Source organism: Mirounga leonina, unplaced genomic scaffold (assembly GCF_011800145.1).
Source record: "Mirounga leonina isolate KUSES-001 unplaced genomic scaffold, KU_Mleo_1.0 Mir_173, whole genome shotgun sequence".
NCBI classification, from domain to species: Eukaryota; Metazoa; Chordata; class Mammalia; order Carnivora; family Phocidae; genus Mirounga; species Mirounga leonina.
The window spans coordinates 45,315,999-45,335,091 of record NW_023270447.1 but is presented as its reverse complement, the minus strand read 5'-3'; the positions used below and the strand labels follow the sequence as shown (position 1 = coordinate 45,335,091).

The 19,093-nt window shown below is 44.4% G+C and overlaps 1 long non-coding RNA gene across 1 annotated transcript in view; it reads right to left on the bottom strand.

The window, feature by feature from the left end:
* Window positions 1–1,804: 1,804 nt before the first annotated feature.
* The window catches only part of LOC118019346, a 144,824-nt gene continuing 127,535 nt past the window's right edge, over window positions 1,805–19,093 (bottom strand). The window contains exons 9-13 of the long non-coding RNA XR_004681661.1: window positions 17,180–17,401; window positions 12,074–12,190; window positions 8,868–8,932; window positions 2,537–2,603; window positions 1,805–2,395 (exon numbers count right to left, since the gene is read on the bottom strand). This is a non-coding gene — a long non-coding RNA (uncharacterized LOC118019346). The remainder of the gene's footprint in view (window positions 2,396–2,536; window positions 2,604–8,867; window positions 8,933–12,073; window positions 12,191–17,179; window positions 17,402–19,093) is intronic.

Sequence of the window (19,093 nt, the reverse complement as noted above, 5' to 3'; positions counted from 1 at the left end):
AACAATTCCACAATGGTGTGTCTTGGGGTAGTGCAATGTTGCCTGGGGGACACTGAGGGGGAGCTTCACAGAAAAAGTTAGATTAAGGTTCAAGGTTGAGATTCACATTCTTCCTTCAAGTGAAAGCACTTTGTGCATCTGAAAAGCACTGTACAAATGTTACCTGTCGTTTCTGTATTCTTTTTCCCAACCACAGCTTTGAGGTTTCTCAGCCCAAGGGGGAAACAAGGACTTTATTTTTAGAGCTGGAAGAACACCTTAACGATCATGTGGTTTTCAGAATAATTGACTGTGTATACATGCATGTGGATGTGCGTTTGCTTGTGTGGACATATATATTGATATCATATTGAGAAAATGCTGTTTTATAATTTCAAACTGAAAACATTTACTTCTTCAAGTTCCACCATAAAGAGCAATGAGTTTATTCAGATTCAGCCCCAACATTTAATACTGGAGTGATAGGTGATGTTTGCAGTCATAGCCCCAGTATCATCTTTATTTCGGTGTTTTGTTTTGCATACGTGGCATTACGAAAATTCTGATTGCACTGATAAGTAGCGAAAGTGGTAACATCTGTGGGCTTTTTGTTTGTTTGTTTTTTGTTAACAGCTTGACTCACAATCTCAAGATACTCTTCATTTAATCTGGGCCAGAAGCTTGAAGGCAGGATAGCGAGACATTTCAGTTTCAGAGTTGAATCAGTAACAACACTTATGATGGTTCTCTGTATTCTTTGACATAAATATGAAAATCAGACGGGAGGAGCCCAAAATTTACACTAACTCTAAAGTGGTCCATAATGTGAATCATGGAGATCAGCATGTCTGAAGTTTCTGCATTAGAATGTTACAGTTTGATAAAAGGATTGGCCAAAGCAACTGATCTGATGTTAACTTGACATTTATTTGGGGTATCTGTGACTCACTCATACAATTTTAGGGTAAAAATCTGAATTCCAGAAAGACCCCTGCAGAGCTACAGTAGTCCTAATCAGTGACATATTTGTAAGAAATTAGAATGTATATACAGACATGTATTATTATTTTTTTAACATCAAAGGGATTCTGTGGGTATTGCGATTGTTAACCCGTTTGTGATTTGTCTTCTTCTGTATTAAAATTTTGATGAGAATTATTTCTGAAATAAAATAAAATATATCCATAGATATTGTTTAAGTTTTCTTCTGAGCTCATACAAAAATTAGTAACCTATCAGCACAAATAATTATGATGGTGGTCTCTAATATAAATATAATATGTAGGGGCGCCTGGGTGGCTCAGTCAGTTAAGCATCTGACTTCAGCTCAGGTCATGATCTCAGGGTCCTGAGATCAAGCCCCATATGGGCTCCATGCTCAGCAGGGAGTCTGCTTTTCCCTCTCCTTCTGTCCTTACCCCTGCTGCTCATGTTCTCTGTCTCTCTCTGTCTCTCAAATAAATAAGTAAAATCTTTAAAAAATAAATAAATAAATATATTATGTATACATATAGACTTAAGTAGATTCATGGATTTTTATTTCAATTATCAAAATAGTTAAAAACGTGTTACAAAATTAAATTCGCATGTAACACTGCAAATAATTTAAATTTAAATAAGTTAGCCCATAAAAACACAGTTTGAAAACCACTGATCAACTCCTAGACTTTCCCAATGGATCATATGCAAGGTAATTTTAGGCGGTACACAAGCCCTTTTTATGTTAATAACTATGTACTTATTTATACATGTATTAAACATTGGCTTTTCCATTTTTTTAATAATATACACTTTATCTTACTCCTAAATGATTTATAAAATTAAGGAAATGGGCTAATTTAAAGAAAAATATTAGGTAACTAGTAACACAGAGGAATATAGAAAAAATTATAACAGTAATAGATAAATGATTGAGGTTTGCCAAATCCTAACGAAATACAACAGATTTGTCAGTCCAAGTGGAGAAATGAAGGACCAGAAAGGCATTTTTGGTGGCAGATGAAGACTTGCCCCCACTTATCCTCATTCCCAATCCAAGAAGACTATCTTATTCATGCTATAAGAGCAAAATCTGCACATTCGGCCACCAGGTCTAATGGCTTTGCCATATAACATATATGACAAACCAACAAGACTTTAAGTCTTAATTGACAAACTAAAGATAAGCCAGGGCCAAATGTCTATAATCTCTTAGGGCTCCCTGAGCACATCTGGATATTTTCAGTTGTTCAATATGGAAAATACGACTCCAACAGGCTTAAATTACAAATATAATATGCATATTATACATATAAATATATGTAAATTATAAAATGCTCTTACAAGTAAAAAGTCCAAAGGTAGCACTGTCTTCAGTCATGGCTTGATCCAGAAACACAGAGTCACCCAGTTTCTCCATTTTGCCTTCCTTGGAATCCTAAGGCAGGAATCTTTCTGAGTTACTTCACCATTCATATGGAACAAGAAAGAGTCCCAGCATTCCCAACAACAACAACAAAAAAAAGAGTCACTCTGGATCCATGTAGGTCCTATGGCCCATCCTTAAACCAAAACTTACCCAGTCATACGTCCCGCATCTACAGTGGAACCTGGAACCACTGGTCTCTCTAATGGGGAGTTAGAAGCTGTTGGGATTGGAGACAGGTGAAAATAAAGACTGGTAAGGCCATCACAAATATTTCTGGTCATAAAGAAAGAGTAATAATGTCACTGCATAGGGAAGTCTTTAGATTTGATCTGGGAGGGATTCTGGATACTTCCAAGGGTAGGTCATATTCTTCAGAGGTATTCATGAAGTGTTTGTATGCAAGGCGGGAAGAGTGGTGTACCTCCAGTCACCTCGGGTGTTCATGCAGAGCCAACGTCCACAAGGATTTCTGTGTGAATTTCCCCTTGTTTCATGCCACTTTGGGAGTATATTTCCCCACTACATTCCAGCCTGGGCCACTGCCCTCCTTAAGAATTTACTTCCTAGTGGCTTTTTTTAATGGGAGGGTAGTGGTGCAAAGATAATCACGGAATGTGATCTGGAAGCCAAAAAGGAAAAACAAAACCATAATTTCCATTTTGAAGTTGAGGTCTGAGGTAGAGGGAAATGAGATGGCTCTGAGAGGCTCAGGGCTGCTTTCCAATGAAGATGTTGGCTCCCCTCCTAGTTTTCCTAGTTTCTAAGTCTTCCCACAAAGTGGGCACTGAAATTCACGACTGCCCCTAAAAAAAGAAACTTACCTAGAAGTAAACCTTCCACAGTTGACGTTTTTATCCATGCAAGTGAGACTGCATTGTAATTGTACTCAAATAGTAGTCAGAAGGATGCAGTTCCCTCCAGCACTAAGCAGCTAGAGAAGGATTTGGGAAAGTATTGGATCTTTTCTGAAGCCTCTTAAAAACGTAACATTGTCAGTGGCTGCCTTTGACTTTTAGAACTGAAAGAATGAGAAATATATTCCACTGAAATGTATTGAGCAGGGCCCATTCCCTTAAATGATTTCATCTAACCACCACATTAGCCCGTAAGCTAAATGTTTACCCCACTTCACAGATAAATAAACAGAGGCTCAAAGAATCGGAATGAATTGTCCCCTACAGATCCAACAGTAGGCTATTGCATGACCTTGAGCCAGCCCCTTCTTTCTCAGAATCCTGGCTCCTCTGTGAAGTGAGGCCCCATGGCCTTAGAAATGCCTTCCCAGCTGCCTCCACCCTCTCCAGCCTCAGAGTGTCTGTGTGGAGCCTTCCTCTTCCAGTCTGTGAGGTCCAAATCCTGGGCAGATGTCTCTCACCATATGCTGGGGGTGATTTAACAAGGCCAAATGGGCAGCCCCGTGGTTGGAGGCGCTCTCCATTACATACAGGGGGGTTGCTGCCGCCTGCCTGGCTGTCCCAGCCCCGGCCGGCTCCTTCTGCAACTGCAGATGCCGAGCAGCTGAAGATATTTTTAAAGCTACAGCATCTGGCTCCTTGGCAGCCTCTACCCGCTGGTGGGCCGGGTGTTTTGGAGTTGCCTCTGGGCACTTCACATGGTTTGGCATCTGATCCATTGTCTGAGCCGCCTTTTAGAGCCAAGCTTTTATTGTAGGGTGGGGGTGGGGGTGGGGTGGGGTGGGGGAGGAGAGGCGGGGGTGGGGAGGTTCCCCTGAAACCAACTTTTGATTATGACCTAGGTCTCCCCTCTCAGTGACATCAGTACGTCTCTGGATCTTTCATGGTGGGTTTTTTTTTCTTTCGTTTAAAAGAAAGTGATGAAAGAAAAAAGAAAGAACATTTCCTCTCTGCCAGAGTGGGTTTGAATAGAAAGCTGAGCAGTAGCTATGCAGCTGCCCAAGTCTTGCCCACCGTGCCCACATTCGGACTAGCTCAGAACACGGCTTTCTTGGCATTCAAACTTCCCTCAGGCTGGACTGTTCCTCAAATGTCTCCCCAGGGAGGTAGGGGATTTCTTTTCTCTCTTTTTTTTTTTCCTCCTGTTTTTGCAAAAGATTCTGAAGCTTCCTGTCTACATCCAAATAGCCAATTTAAAAAAGAAAAAAGAAAAAGGAAAAAAAAAAAGACACTGACACCTAATTCTCCCTGGCAAGCTGTATAGCTGTATTAAGTTTTTTTTCTTTTTCTTAGAAAGGTGTATTTGAGGGAACACCAGCTCCCCAGCCTGGAAACTCAGGCTTGGGGACTTGGCCCTGTTTCAGAACACCAGTTTGAAGAGGACTTCGAGTGAGGATTTCAGGCCTTGTGACAAGAAAATTATCTCAGTTGGGGCAACAGGTTCCTGTGTCACGGGGCTGGGCCAGGCACCAGCCCGCCTCTCACCCATCACTTGGCAAGAGCACCGAGTGTGGTCTTTTCTCCGGCTGCAGGCACAGGGAGTCCACAGGCAGTGGCTACCGGGGGGGGGTAGGGGGGGTAGGGATGCCCCTGAGCAGGGATGACCGCTGGGGGCCCAGCCAGGCTGGCCAGAGAGTTGTTTTTGATGACCTGCTTTTATTGGGCACATCTGTCTCCTTGCCTCCTTCTGCTACATCGATACAAGACCCCGGAAATCATTACACCCACCAGAGCCGGGGTCTGCAGCTGATGTGGATAGCCAAGGGGGTGAAGGAGGGAGGGGGGCTGCATCACCTCCACTTATACTCAACAGGAAGATGACAGGATTCTCCTCTGATGACTCATAGGAAGATCCCTAACACTTGCTGAACACGTACGGTTCTAAGTGCTTCACACACGTTAACCCGGTAAATGCTCACCACAACCCCATGAAGTAGCTACTACTGTCCTCCCTTTACTAACGAGGAACGGAGGACTGAGAGGTGAAGAAGTTTATCCAAGACCCAGCCAATATACGGTAGAACAAGGATTTAGACCCAAATGCTCTAGCTCCCTACCTCCCTCTCTTGACCATAAAATAAAGATTAATGAAAATGAAGGTTGACTTAAATTTTGACTCAACATTGAAGACCAAACTCAACTAGGAGCTGTTGGTTCTTTTCAGTCAGCCTTATTTGGAATGTGACTGGATTGATGAAGAGTGTTTAAAGTGGAAAAGTATTGGGGCGCCTGGGTGGCTCAGTCGATTAAGTGTCTGCCTTTGGCTGAGGTCATGATCCCAGGGTCCTGGAATCAAGCCCCGCATCAGGCTCCTTGCTCAGCGGGGAATCTGCTTCTCCCTCTCCCTCTGCCCCTCCTCCCTGCTTATGTTCTATCTCTCTCTCACTCCCTCTCTCTCTCAAATAAATAAATAAATAAATCGTTAAAAAATAAATAAAGTAGAAAAGTATTTATTCAAGATATACAGCCATTCCTAGCATTTCACCGTTGGTGAAGGCTATCTTCCTCTTCGACCCTGTTAGCCTCAAGCTGGCCAGCAGGAAGGAGCTTAATAAAGATGGGAAGTGTTTGAGCAGCAGGAACAGTGCCACCTAGGCTTAGGCATTTCAGAATTTTGAGTGGCTGCTGAAAATCTAATTAAAGCAGAACTGCTTGAATTCATTAATTTATTCAAAATACTTATTGAGTACTTCTCTGCATCAGGCATTGTTCTGAGTACAGCAGATACAATAGGGAAAGGGGGAGAAAGGAGTACTGGGTGAGGAAAGGGTCCAACTTAAAATGGGGTGGTCAGGGGCACCTGGGTGTCTCAGATGGTTAAGCATCTGCCTTCGGCTCAGGTCATGATCCCAGGGTCCTGGGATCGAGTCCCGCATCGGGCTCTCTGCTCCTTGGGAGCCTGCTTCTCCCTCTGCCTCTCTCTCTCTCTGTCTCTCATGAATAAATAAATAAAAATCTTTTAAAAAAAATGGGGTGGTCAGGAACGTTGAGTCTAAAAAGTTGACATTGGAGTCAGATGCTGAGGGAGGTGAGGGCTAAGCTTGCAGGTGTCTTGGGGAAGAGGGAACAGCCAGTGTAAAGGCTAAGGTAAAGCCTGCTGAGTACACCCCAGGAACATCAAGGAGGCCACATGGCTGGAACAGAGCGAATGGGGAGAACATAGTATGAGATGAGGTCAGAACTGGTAATGGAGGAGGGAGAGATTGTAAACATGATCTGTTTAAATAAGCTTCATTTAAAGAAATATCCCCCCAAAAAATAAAAGAAAGAAACACTCCCAGTGTACCTGAGTAAAGGAACAAAAATATGAGTGATGGCATTCCCCAAGAATCAGGAATGCATTGGGGCACCTGGGAGGCTCAGTCAGTTTAGCGTCTGCCTTCGGCTCAGGTCATGATCTCAGAGTCCTGGGATCGAGCCCCACATCGGGCTCTCTGCTCAGTGGCAAGTCTGCTTCTCCCTCCGTGATCTCTCTGGCTCTCACTCTCTCTCAAATAAATAAATAATATCTTTCAAAAAAAAAAGAAAAGAATCAGGAACACATAGCCTGAAGGTCACAGGAGAACGCAGTTGGCCCGCACCTTGGCTCAGCTTCGTTCTCCAAGCCTTGAGGTGTGTTTTTGTAAAATAAGACTAGACCATAGAAATTGAGTCTTTCACTAAATGGGAAGATGAACTTGGCAACCTCACAGGAATGCCAAAAGCCATGCTCATAAGAAGGAAGCAGATTGAATACCCAAAACAATGCTTTGAATCCCGCCCAGGAAAAAATATCCAGAATCCCGCCATTAAATGTCTAGCTCTTTGGATTCTGAAGGCAATAAAGGGTGATGAAGGGGTGCCAAAGGCAAACCCTCCCTATTTCATAACACTGTCAAATATTGGAATATGTATCATTCTCTGTTTACTTTGTTCTCTCAATTCTAAGGCCTCCTTTCCAACATCTTGTAACCTCATAGCCTGGGAAATGCCTGTCAAGTATTATACTTGGTTTCCTAAAGTGGTCAGAGCCATTGGGCCCAAAACTCTCACATTCAAAGCTTTTTAGGAAGGTACCATCGGTCTCCTCTATGCTTTATGGTTCCTGTCTTAGGCTAAATGTGCAACAGTCCAACAAACCCAAGAACAGGTACATTTTACTGCATTTTACTTTTACATTGGTGGGGAGGTAAGTCCCAGCTGTGTGACTTCTCTGGGCCTCAGCCTTCTTAGCCACACAATAAGAATCTTAACTCCTGCCTCACAGAGATTTTGTGACGTTTAGACTTAAAGTCTATAAAGTCCCCAGCATGAAGCCAAGCAGAGAAAGGACAGAAATGGCACAACAGTGTCCATGTCCTCTCTGTAAGAGGAAGGTGCTGGCTGAATCATTCATTCAGCAAATAGGTTGTGAACACCTTCCCTGTGGTGGTTGTTAACACTAGCACCCATAACTTCAATATTTGATTCTTTGAGGGTAAAAAATGTAAACAATGGAAGTCTGAGGGATTACATGAAGGGTCTACAAAGGCCTGCCTGTCAGCCTGTCATTACTCATACAAAGGGGAATTTCATGAAATAAGTCAGTCAGAGAAAGACGAATACCATAGGATTTCACTCCTATATGTGGAATTTAGAAACAAAACAGGAAGGGGCGCCTGGGTGGCTTGGTTGAGCGTCCGACTCTTGGTTTCAGCTCAGGTCATGATCTTGGGGTTGTTGGGTCAAGCCTTGCATCGGGCTCTGTGCTCAGCACAGAGTCTGCTTGAGATTCTCTCTCCCCCTCTCCCTCTGGCCCTGCTCCCTCTCGCGTGCACTCTCTCTCTAAATAAATGAATAAAATCTTTAGAAAGAAAGAAAAAAAGAAAGAAAGAAGAAAGAAAACAGATGAACATAGGGGAGGGAGAAAAAAGAGAGAGGGAAGCAAATCATGAGAGACTCTTAACTACAGAGAACAAACTGATGGTTGATGGAGGGAAGTAGGAAGGTGGGCAAGATATGGGTTAGATGGGTGATGGGTATTAAGGGGGCCACTTGTTGTGATGAGCACTGGGTGTTCTATGTAAGTGATGAATCACTAAATTCTACACCTGAAACCAATTTTACCATATGTGTTAAGTAACTAGAATTTAAATAAAAACTTGAAATAAAAAAAGTAACAAAAAACGTGAATATCAAGGCCCTCTAGGGCAAGTTTTTGCCTCGTATTTTTTTCTTCCTAGCTTTCATTTATTGCTTTATTGCCATGATTCTAGCAAGTATTTTAAATCAATTATAAAATTATGACATGACTTTATAAAAGCAAAGTCCACAGTATTTCATGTGGATGGCTACTACATGGTAGACAAATACTCATTATTCTTTTAACACCCTCCCTTTAATGCCCAGTAGGCCCCTCCCAGGACTCTCCATGAGCTGTGGGGTCTCAGAGCTCATTAAAGGAATACAAAGCATCCACATTATTAGTGTAACTTAACTATTTCTATAACATGGCAAGTATGCAAAATGTTCTCTGATGATTTTTTATAACTTTCTGGTCTCTGCATCAATTTTTTATTTACAACTATATTGTTAGGATAAAATCATACCATGGGGTAGACTGCTTCCTCATAGCAGCCTGAGCTTCATCATAGCAGCTATTCCAATGTTCTCCCTAAGAAGAAAAAAAAATTATTTTTACTTACTTACTTGCGTATTTGGTATCAGAAGCAATATTTTCCAAAGCATATTGCAAGGAACATCAGTTACCTAAGAGTTACTCAAAAAAAGAGTTTCATGGTCTAGCAAGCCCAACACAGTGAAATAGGGTTTTAGTTTGTGGCATTTACTAAAATCATAAGACCAATATGTGAAGACATACCTGGAGATTACATGGAGAGTAATCCTAAAAGCACTCATGGCGTGTTTGATTTCCAACAATCCCTATAAATTTGTTTGGTAGGAGTCAAAGTCATTCCCCCGTACCTGGTGGAAAACTCAGACAATTCTACGACTTTTCTGACAACTCAGACAACAACTCAACTTTGAGATGCCAATATATCAGTCAGTACTTCAATCTACTGGGTCGGCTGTAGCAGGTGGGTGGCATGCCTCCACACAATGGGTGCCCCTGGTTTGGTCTCTCTCCCTCCGTCTCCTCCCTGAGCTTGCTTATCCTGACTTCTGGCCCCTCAGTGGTTGGAGCACAGGGCTAGGGAATCGGGGTAGAGGGAATGTGTAGGAAAGTTCCTCCTTGATAGGTACCTTCATAAGACAGCTTTGAGATCTCTGGGCCTGCCAGGTGTTGAGAGATGCCTTACTTTGTCATGGGCACAGTTGTGGGGTTTCAGAGGATCCTCTGCTAGGCCCCCAGCTATCTCTCCCTCTATCTGACCCTTAGCACCTACAGCCACTTATGCACATCACTGATGTCCTCACTTTGAGGGCCTTCTCCATTGCAGGCTGCCCTTTGGAGTGGGAGCCTTCTTAAAGGACCCTGCAGGAAACAGATGGAAAACTCCAATGGAGTCACTGAAGGGAGTTTAATGAAGGGACTATTCATCATGAGGCAGGGCAGGAGAGGGCGAGTCTAACAAGAGACCAGAAGTGACCTGAAACTGGCAAGAGCAGAGTATGTTACCATCCCTAAGCCTAAAGGGACATGTGAAGGGAAACCTATAGGAGATGACCACCTCATTGTGGTCTTCCATAGCACATCTTGCTAGCCTACCCCCCAGCCGGGAAGCAGCCCAGAGAATGATACCCCAACCTCTCTCCTCACATACTCTCATTTCCCCTGGTGCCACCTATGGGGCAAACCCAACCAGAAGTCAGAGGGCAAGGAGGACAGCCTCCTAGGGCACAAAGCACAGGACAGAAGGGTGGAGGGTGGATTTAGAAGGGCAAACAGTGTATCCACACATGACCTCAAGAAGATATTCTTAATACAGGCTCCACCAGAGACTGGCCCTCACCTGACTCTCACTTCTTCTTTGTCTGCATTCTCTCTTCATCTGCCCACTCCAGATGTTCCAGACATCTCTCCATTGCCATAACCATACGCTTGTTCCTTCCACCTGGAATGCTCTTTCTCCACTCTTTACATAGTGAAAGCTTTTTCACTGTTTACAATTCATTTTAAGCATCACTCGGGGAATTTTCCATAAAATTTTTGTAATTTAATTGAAAAAAAAAAACCTGTACTTCTTTTATACATTACTTTGTGCATTTGAGATTCATTAATTATTTTCAATGACAGTCATTTCTCTCTTCTCCTCTGGACACAAGCTCCTTGAGGGCAGGGGTTTGGTCTAGGGGAAAGGGCTACTTTTTCCTGGAATCTCACACATAGCAGGAGCTCAGGAATAGTTCAACAAGGGATTGGCTTCCCCCGTTGGGGCCTCAGTTTCCTTAGCTAGAAGAGGAAGGACTTAATGCAGCTGAGGACATGAAAGGCCCCTTTGAGCTCTCAAATTCTCTGAAATGTAAATACTATTCCCCCAGGTGAGACCCTCTTGACTTCTCTGTCAAGAAACTTCTCCCAAGTTTATACATTAACCAGAGAATACAGTAGGGGGAGAAGGTTAGGAAATCTCAGATTACTTATGAGAGGCAAAAAAAATCACATTACAGTGGATGTATACAGTTTCACAAGGAAATGAGCAATCTCTTCTTTGATGGAATATGTGAAAGCTAAACTGGAAGGAATAATTAGATTAAATGGTGATGTAAACTGGAAAGGAAGCCTTACTTCCTGCACTGCTCCAAATACCTTACAGGAGTCAGCAGGACCGACCAGCTCAGTAATTAGAGTGTTCTAGCTGTCTCCACTTAACTATGTGCAAGTGACTGAAAACGGGAGTTTCATTGGGCCCCTGGCACCAGAACATTTTGGTGAAATGAGCTTTGTTCTCAGTTACGAGGGATAAAATAAAAAACAGGATTCACGGTGAATGGGTGTTGTAATGGCTTCTTTTCACCCCACACAGGCCAGAGTTCTGCTAGTGCATGCCCAGGAGCCTAATAACCCCATAGAGTGCATAGCCAAGGGGTGCCCGAGTGTGAAGCTGGAATGCAAAACTCTGACTTAAGAGTCAGCAAAGTTCTATCAAGAGCTTGCTCTTCCACTGATAAGGTGTGCAATCTTTGGAAAGCCAAAGCCTGAACTATCTGATGCACACAGGGGCATGGTGACATTCCTTATAGACAGAGAAAGTTTCTGATATACAGAGGAAACCCCATAAAATAATGAGCAGGAGCATCTGGGTGGCTCAGTTGGTTAAGCATCCAAATCTTGGTTTCAGCTCAGGTCATGATCTCAGGGTTGTGAGATCGAGCCCCGAGTCAGAGGGAGATTCTCTTAAGAGAATCTTAAGATTCTCTCTCTCCCTCTTCCTCTGTTCCCCCATCCCTCTGCTCATGTGCTCTCTCTGTCTCTCTGTCTCTCTGTCTCTCTCTCAAAATAATAATAATAATAATAATAATAATAATAATAAATAATAGTAATATAATGAACAAAATTCAGCTTTGGAGCCAGGCAAACTTGCATTCTAACCTAGGCATGGCCATTTACAATGTGGGTGACCTTAGGCAAGCTACTTGTCCTCTCTGAGCCTCAGTTGCCTTATATAAAAGCTTGAATATAAGACCCATAACACAAGCCTGCTTGAACAGTGACTTAGTAGGTTCTATATAACATGGTAGCAATAACAAAGCTCCAGTAAGTGGACAGGTCAGCCCCTCTCATATCCAAGAAGCCAGTCTTTTATTTTATTCATTCATTCATTTATTTGGCAAATATCTGCAGAGTACCTACCATGTGCGTGATCCAGATTATATGGTAGTTAACAAGGCAGCCATGGTCCCTGCCCTCATGAGCCTTGCAGACTAGGTGAGGTAGGAGAGCACAGACTTCAAATAAACAGACAAGTCTCTGAAAGAAAATGCATAGTCCTATGAAAGCAGTTAATGCAGGGGTGCCTGGGTGGCTCAGGTGGTTAAGCATCCGACTCTTGGTTTCAGCTCAGGTCATGATCTCAGGGTTGTGAGATGGAGTCCCATGTCGGGCTCTGCACTGGGCGTGGAGTCTGCTTGAGATTCTCTCTCTCCCTCTCCCTCCGCCCCTCCCTCTGCCCCTGAGAGAGAGGGGGTGGGTAGGGGCAGAGGGAGAGGGAGAGAGAGAATCTCCCTCTCTCTAAAAAAAAAAGAAGAAAGCAATTAATGCTGAGTGTTATTTAGATGACAGAGCTCAAGAAGATTGCTCTGAGGCAGTGACATTTAAGCTGAGAATTAGAGAATAAGTTGGTATTATATAGGTGAAGTGTGGGCAAAATCTGGCTCCAGACTGTGAGAACAGTGTGTGAAGCCTTGGAGGTGGAGAGGTGGGAATGAGGCCAGGACAGCTACCGTTTTGTAAACAAGGGGAAGAAAGGTACAGCTCAGGCTGGAAAGGGGAGCAGAGACCAGCTCAAGTGGGTTGAATCCTACATGCAGAAGAATACCACCCACCCCCCCATACTCCTTGTATGGGGCAGAGTCCCTGCCTGGGTCCCTGGCTCCATGATGACCAAGGCAACCTGGGAGAGCAGAGCAGACCTGGCCTGGATGGAAGAAGACCTGGGTCCTAATCTCACATTTGTCACCTAATCTTTGTAAAGTTTGTCTTCAGCACACAGCTTCATTTCTTGAGGCCTCAGTTTTCTACTCCTCAAACAAGATATATTTGGGCAAAATCATCCAGCCTAAAGTTCTCAGATTCTCAATTTCTTGCTAACTTTCTTGGGTGTCATGGACATTGGGACTGTCACTTCTAAAAACAAAGGGAAGGGAACATGGGCTCTGTTCCGTCCTGCCCCCACTGCCATCCCTGGAAAGTCTCGGGAGAGGTGCTTAAGAAGAAGGAGGAAGCACCAGGGCCCCACAGAGGATGTACTGTCAGTAAGGTTAAAGCCATCAGGGCCGAAAGACCATTCCGTGGCTCCTGCCAGCCTTTGGGGAGGAAAGAGAAGCATCTTGCTCCCCAGGAGCAGAGCCTGCAATGTGATGCCCCAGAGGCGGAGCCACTCTGAGGACACCTGGAACAAAGGGGCCCTTAGATTTTCCGGTTGAGCCTGCTTAGGTCTGTAATCAGTTTAGCTTCCAGTCTACCAGTCCTTAGATTAGTCAAACCTCTAGTGATTTTGGCTGGGTGGGCACAGGCTAAGTCAGGTGGAAAGTTAAGACAATTACCCAGATGATTCAAATCTTGCAAAAGGAGAAAAAGTACTGAATTCAGGGCCCGGCCAAGCTTGGCTTCCTGTAAGCATCAGCCTTACCAGATCACTGCCCAGCCCTCGATGTCACTAGGCTGGGTGGTTGTATTCATCCAAGGAACCCTTACAGAAAATCAGAATCTGAAACAAACGAATACTATTCCCCCAGCAAGGCTCATGGAGAGTTAGAGTGTGCTCACCCTATGCTAAACCCTGGAGCAAGAGTTGTGATTAGCCTCTATTGCTGAGAATCAGAAAATTATAACCCAGTTAGGCAAATAAGACCAAGTGGTAAGTAGGAATTAGTAAACTGTAAAATAGTCAACCTAAGTATTGTATGACTCAAATTGCTATGGGGTTTAGAGAAAGAAGCTGCCAGCAGGGCTCAGGTCGAGGAGGATGATTTGCAGAGCTAGCTGAGTGTAAAGGAGAAACTTCCCAGCACAAATGAAGGAAGAGGATAATCCCAACTGTGAGTTAGATAAACCAAGCAAGGAGGTGAGAAAGAATATAAAGAATCTAGGGGCAAAAAAGCAAGGAGCCACTCTGAGAAAGTGCTGAAATTTTTAAAATGCAAAATGTAATCCAATTTGAGGTTCCCAGGCAGTAGTGGGATTCTGACGAAGGTACTCTGTTATGGGTCGAGTTCTGTTGCCTAGAAAGATCTGTTGAAGTCCCAACCCCCAGCACCTGTGAATGTGACTTTATATGGAAATAGGACCTTTGCAGATGTTAAATCAAGTTAAGATGAGGTCATTGGGGTCAGCCCTAATTCAATATGATCGAAGTCCTTATAAGAAGAGACACACCTGTGAAGACAGAGGCTGAGATTGGAGTAGGGCCTTGCAAGCAAGGAATGCCAACAATAGGACCAGAAGCTAGGAAGCATCAAAGCAGGATTCTCACCTACAGGTTGCAGAGTGAGTGTAGCCCTGCCAATACCTTGATTCCAGAACTGTGAGACAATAAATTTTTATTGTTTTAAGCCATCTAGTTTGCAGTACTTGTTACAGCAGCCCCAAGATACTTATACATCTTCACGGACATTGGTTTGGTCTCAGTGAAGGTGCAACCATCCGTCGCACGGACCATGTGAAGGGATGGGACACAGGCACCTAGCAAAGTGCACTGCGCTCCTCAGCAGGAATTCCACTGCCAGAAAGGGACTGTAGTCCCACACCCTGGGAGGACATGGGCTAGAAAGGAGCTAGCAGCTGACAAGAGAAAGACTGGAGACAGTTGGGTTTGTGGGAAAAGGCATGAGTTTTAGAATGCAAGACTCTGCCTCCTCCAGTCTGCGAAACCTTGGACAAGTTCCCCTCTGGGCCTCCATCTCCTCAGCTAGAAAAAGGAGATGATAATTGAAGGTAGTTCATAGAGGCAAGTGACTTTTAAAGAAATAGTACACACACACACAGCCTGGCCCCCCCACACACACCTTCCTGGTCCCAGGCTTTACCTGGGAGACCTCCCAAATGCTCACACTTCAACCCACAGCTGTGCTTTTGTCCCTACAAAATACATAGGTTTCAGCCCCAACCCATACACCTCCAGACATCTCCCCTTACCCAAATATTCCTCAGCCTCTGGGCCCACTCTTGTCCCCTTGACCAGTCTAGCCGAATGACGCTTGCCTCCTCTGAAACCTATAACACATAAGAGGCTTTGTCACTGTGACACACTAAAAATCAACTTGCCTTTTTCCAGTATGCTCTGCCTTCCACCCCAGGTTACTACCCTCACCAAAAGCCAAAGAAAGGAATTCAGCCCCCTCCAATGCTCACTCGAAGCCAGACCTTTACATTCCTTATCGTTTAATTTCATTTCATTTAACTTAATTCCATCCTCATGATACCTCTCTGATGTGGCTCTCACCTCTTCGTCTCCTCCTGGGAGAACGGCGCCGGCCACATAAGTAGGTGCTCAATAAAAGCTGTTCTACTATGCTAATACATTCAGTTTGCTTGGGCCAGTGCGAGAGCAGGGCCAAAGAAAAGGAAGAGGACCTTTTGTGTCTCCAGAAAACTGTTCACTGCTGCAGCCAGCCAAAAGGGAAGGTGGTTCTCCTTTTGAAACTGGCTTGGGAGCCCAGAATTTCCACCTGCGCCTCTGCCTTGACCAGACTCTACTTTCAGCACTGCTGACCCCCGCCAAGCTAACCGTCAAGAGAATAATCTTGTTACTGGTAACCTCTTCCCAACACAGCCTCACCGCGGGACAGCCTATTGGGCCGTCGGGCCTTATTAGTGCTCGTGGCAGTGCGGTCGAGTGTTAACTGGATCCCGAGCCTTGTGCTAAACGCTCCATCTGGAGCTACTCTCTCGGAGCGCTGATGAGGGCTGCTCCCTCCACGTCCTTAAAGGTCTTCTGAAGAATGGCTCAGGTTTCTGAAACCCACTGGAAGCGAAGGTAGCACCCACAGCGCAGGGGTTCTGACTCCAACGTTGAAGAACCAAGAGAATAATGTCAGAGACCTGCTCTTCTCAGTCTCGTTCCTGATATGGGCACTTGGAGAGAAAATATATGAATGCTCTGTCTTCTGATAGATTTACTCGACAAATATTTATTGAACAACAACTATATGGCAGGCATCGTTCTGGGACTGGGGTTGTATCAGTATCAAAACAGAAAACCATCTCTGCCTTGCGAAGCTTGTGTTCTAGCAGGGAGAGTTCTAAAAGAAGTTTGATTATGGAAAAGGAAAGGACAGAGAATGTATATTAGTTCGCCAGGGCTGAACTACCACAAATCCAGTGGGTTAGACGACAAAAATGTACTGTCTCACCTGGAGACTGGGGGTCTGAGATCCAGGTGTTAGCAGGATTGGTTCCTTTGGAGGGCCCTCAGGGAAGAGTCTGTTCCAGGCCTCTGTCCTTGGCTTGTAGATGGCTGTCTTCTCTCTGCGTGTCTTCACACTGTCTTCTTGCTGTGTGTATCTCTATGTTTACTTCTTATGTTTTCCCTTTGTGTAAGGACACCTGTCATATCGGGTTAGGGCCCATCCTAATGACCTCACTTGAACTTGATTACCTCTGTAAAGACCCTACCTCCAAATAAGGTCACATTCTGAGGTACTGGGGGTTAGGACTTCAACATATGAATTTGGGGGAGGCAAGTAAATGCAATCCATAACAATGCTAAAATAGCATTCTAACTTAGTTAGGATGATAACTAAGTTATGTAACTAACATTATAACTTAGAAATAAGTGCTCTGGAAAAATGAAGCAGGTAAGGAAGATAGATTTAACATCTGCAAAGGCCCTATTTCCATATAAAGGAGGGAGGGAATCCCATGAAAGCAGGGTATGAGGGAGCATTATTAAACAGGGCAGTCAGGAAAGAACATTCTGGGCAGAAGGAAAAGCTAGAGCAAAGGCCCTATGGCAGGGGCAGGACTGGAATGTTCTAGAAAAGCAGAGCGATGAATGGGGCTGGAGCCCAGCAGATCAAAGGGAGAAGAGTAGAAGACGAGGTCGGATAAGAGAGTGAGGAGGGGGCAGATCACGTACTTAAGCCACAGCTTCAGTGGAAGGGTTTGGAGAGACACATGCTCTGGGTTTGCAGTATTGCAAAGAATTGTTCTCCCGTAAGTTTTGGTGCTGGGGGAAAGAAATTGATCTTCTGGGTAACATTTCCTGTCCGCAGTTTGTACAGTGAGTGCTTGCCTCACCTTCCACTCCATTGACTCCGTGGCCCGAGACCATGGGCTCAGGGCGCCAGTACAGGATTCTTATGAGGCTGCATCTTCCCATGTCCACAGACCCGTTTCCTCAGACTTCTTGGCTCATGAACATCACAGGCCTTCTGCTGCACATACCAAATTGGCCTCAGTGGACCAAAATGTTCTAACGTTCCCCATCATCCAATGGAGCAAAGAGGAGGGAGCAAGCACCTGAGTAAAAACCAGAAATAATAAACACTTCAAAAATTGCCTTCCTAGGAAACAGAAGCCTATAAAAGCTTTGCTAACTATACAATAAAAGGTGGGAATGGTTATGCCCCCAGACATGGCCAAGTGGGGTGTCATTAGAGGGAGCTGTGTTTGCTTCTGAGAGCCGTCACCCAAATCCAGGCTGAGTCTGGGAATGCCCTCACTTCTTTCTCCTGGCTGACCCCAGTGACTTGGACCCCAAAGGGTAGCTGTTTATCTTAAGAATTGCTAATATTGACTGAGGGCCTGCCATGTGCCAGGCACCTTATAAACATCTGCTCCTTCAATCTTCTCAGATATTACTATAGATATCACTATTCCCATTTGACAGATGCAGAAACTGAGCCTCTGAGTGGTTATTTTTGCCAAAGATCACACGAGAAAGTCAAAGAACGGTGGAGCTAGGGCTTGAAGCCAAGCTTCAAAGCCTGTTCTTTTCCCCCCAACACATCTTGCTATGGTCCAGAAACCCTATTTGGAGAGCAGAAGTCTCTACTTGAAACTTTCTCTCACTTAGCATGCATGTGAAAAGTTTCCTTGTATGTTTCTCCTCTCTCTGACTAAAAAGCTTATCTCACTACGAAATCCCAGTTTTCAAATACTAAAATAGTACCCTACTCTTCAGTGCCCATCTCCAGTATTACCCCTTTGTGAAGCCTTTACCCATAGTCCCTCTCCCCCAGCAAAACCTGGATATATTCTCTCTATACTTTGAAACACCAGTGAAATAAACATGAGTATCAGAGTCAAATGGACCTGGGGCCATAGCTGAACTTTGTGACATTGAACAAGTTATTTGCGTCCCCTGAACATCATCTTCTCACGAATACAATGGGGATTAAAATTCCTACCTCAGAAGGTTTTCATAAGGATTAAAAGAAATAATGTACAGCGAGTAGGTAGCCACTAGAAGTTGCTCAATGAATGTAAGCACTTTCTCCTGCTCTCTTAGAACCCTCAGAACTTTCCACATTATAGAATCACTATTTATGGCTTGCCTTCTAAGGTACAGGATCTCACTTATTTTTTAGGTCTCACTGGTACTCATGTTTATGGAATGGGTTTAAGTTGCAAGTTACTAACCCTTCCTGGAAGGAAGGAAGGAAGTAAGGAAGGGGGGGGGAGGGAGGGAGGGAAAGAATGAAGGAAGGAAGGAAGGTAGGAAGGAAGGAAGGAAGGGAGGAAGGCAGGAAGGAAGGAAGTTAGGAAGGAAGGAAAGGAGGGAGGGAGGGAGGGGAAGAAAGGAGGGAGGGAATCCCATGAAAGCAATGGGAGGAAGGAAGAGAAGCCCACAGAGGGAGGCTCACACCGCCAAGGAGGCTGAGGAGTCACAAGGGCAAACTGAGCTGTTTTCTAGAGTTGTCAGGATCTAGCCCTATCAGGGGCTGTATCCTTTGTTATCCACATACATCATGCACACAACATGTGCACTTTTTAATAGCTAGTAAGTGATAAAAGATGGAAAATCTAGGCAAAGCATTCCTCATGTGTTAAACCCAGACTGAAGTGAAGACTAACTCTGTAAGTATCAGGAAGTTCCATTTTGCTCCTTATCCACACTTTACCCGGGAAGCCCCAGATAGACAGTCATGGCGGCACAAGAGGCCAGCATCAGGTCCCTCTTTCTCCCCTTGGTGACGGAAAACCTAGTCT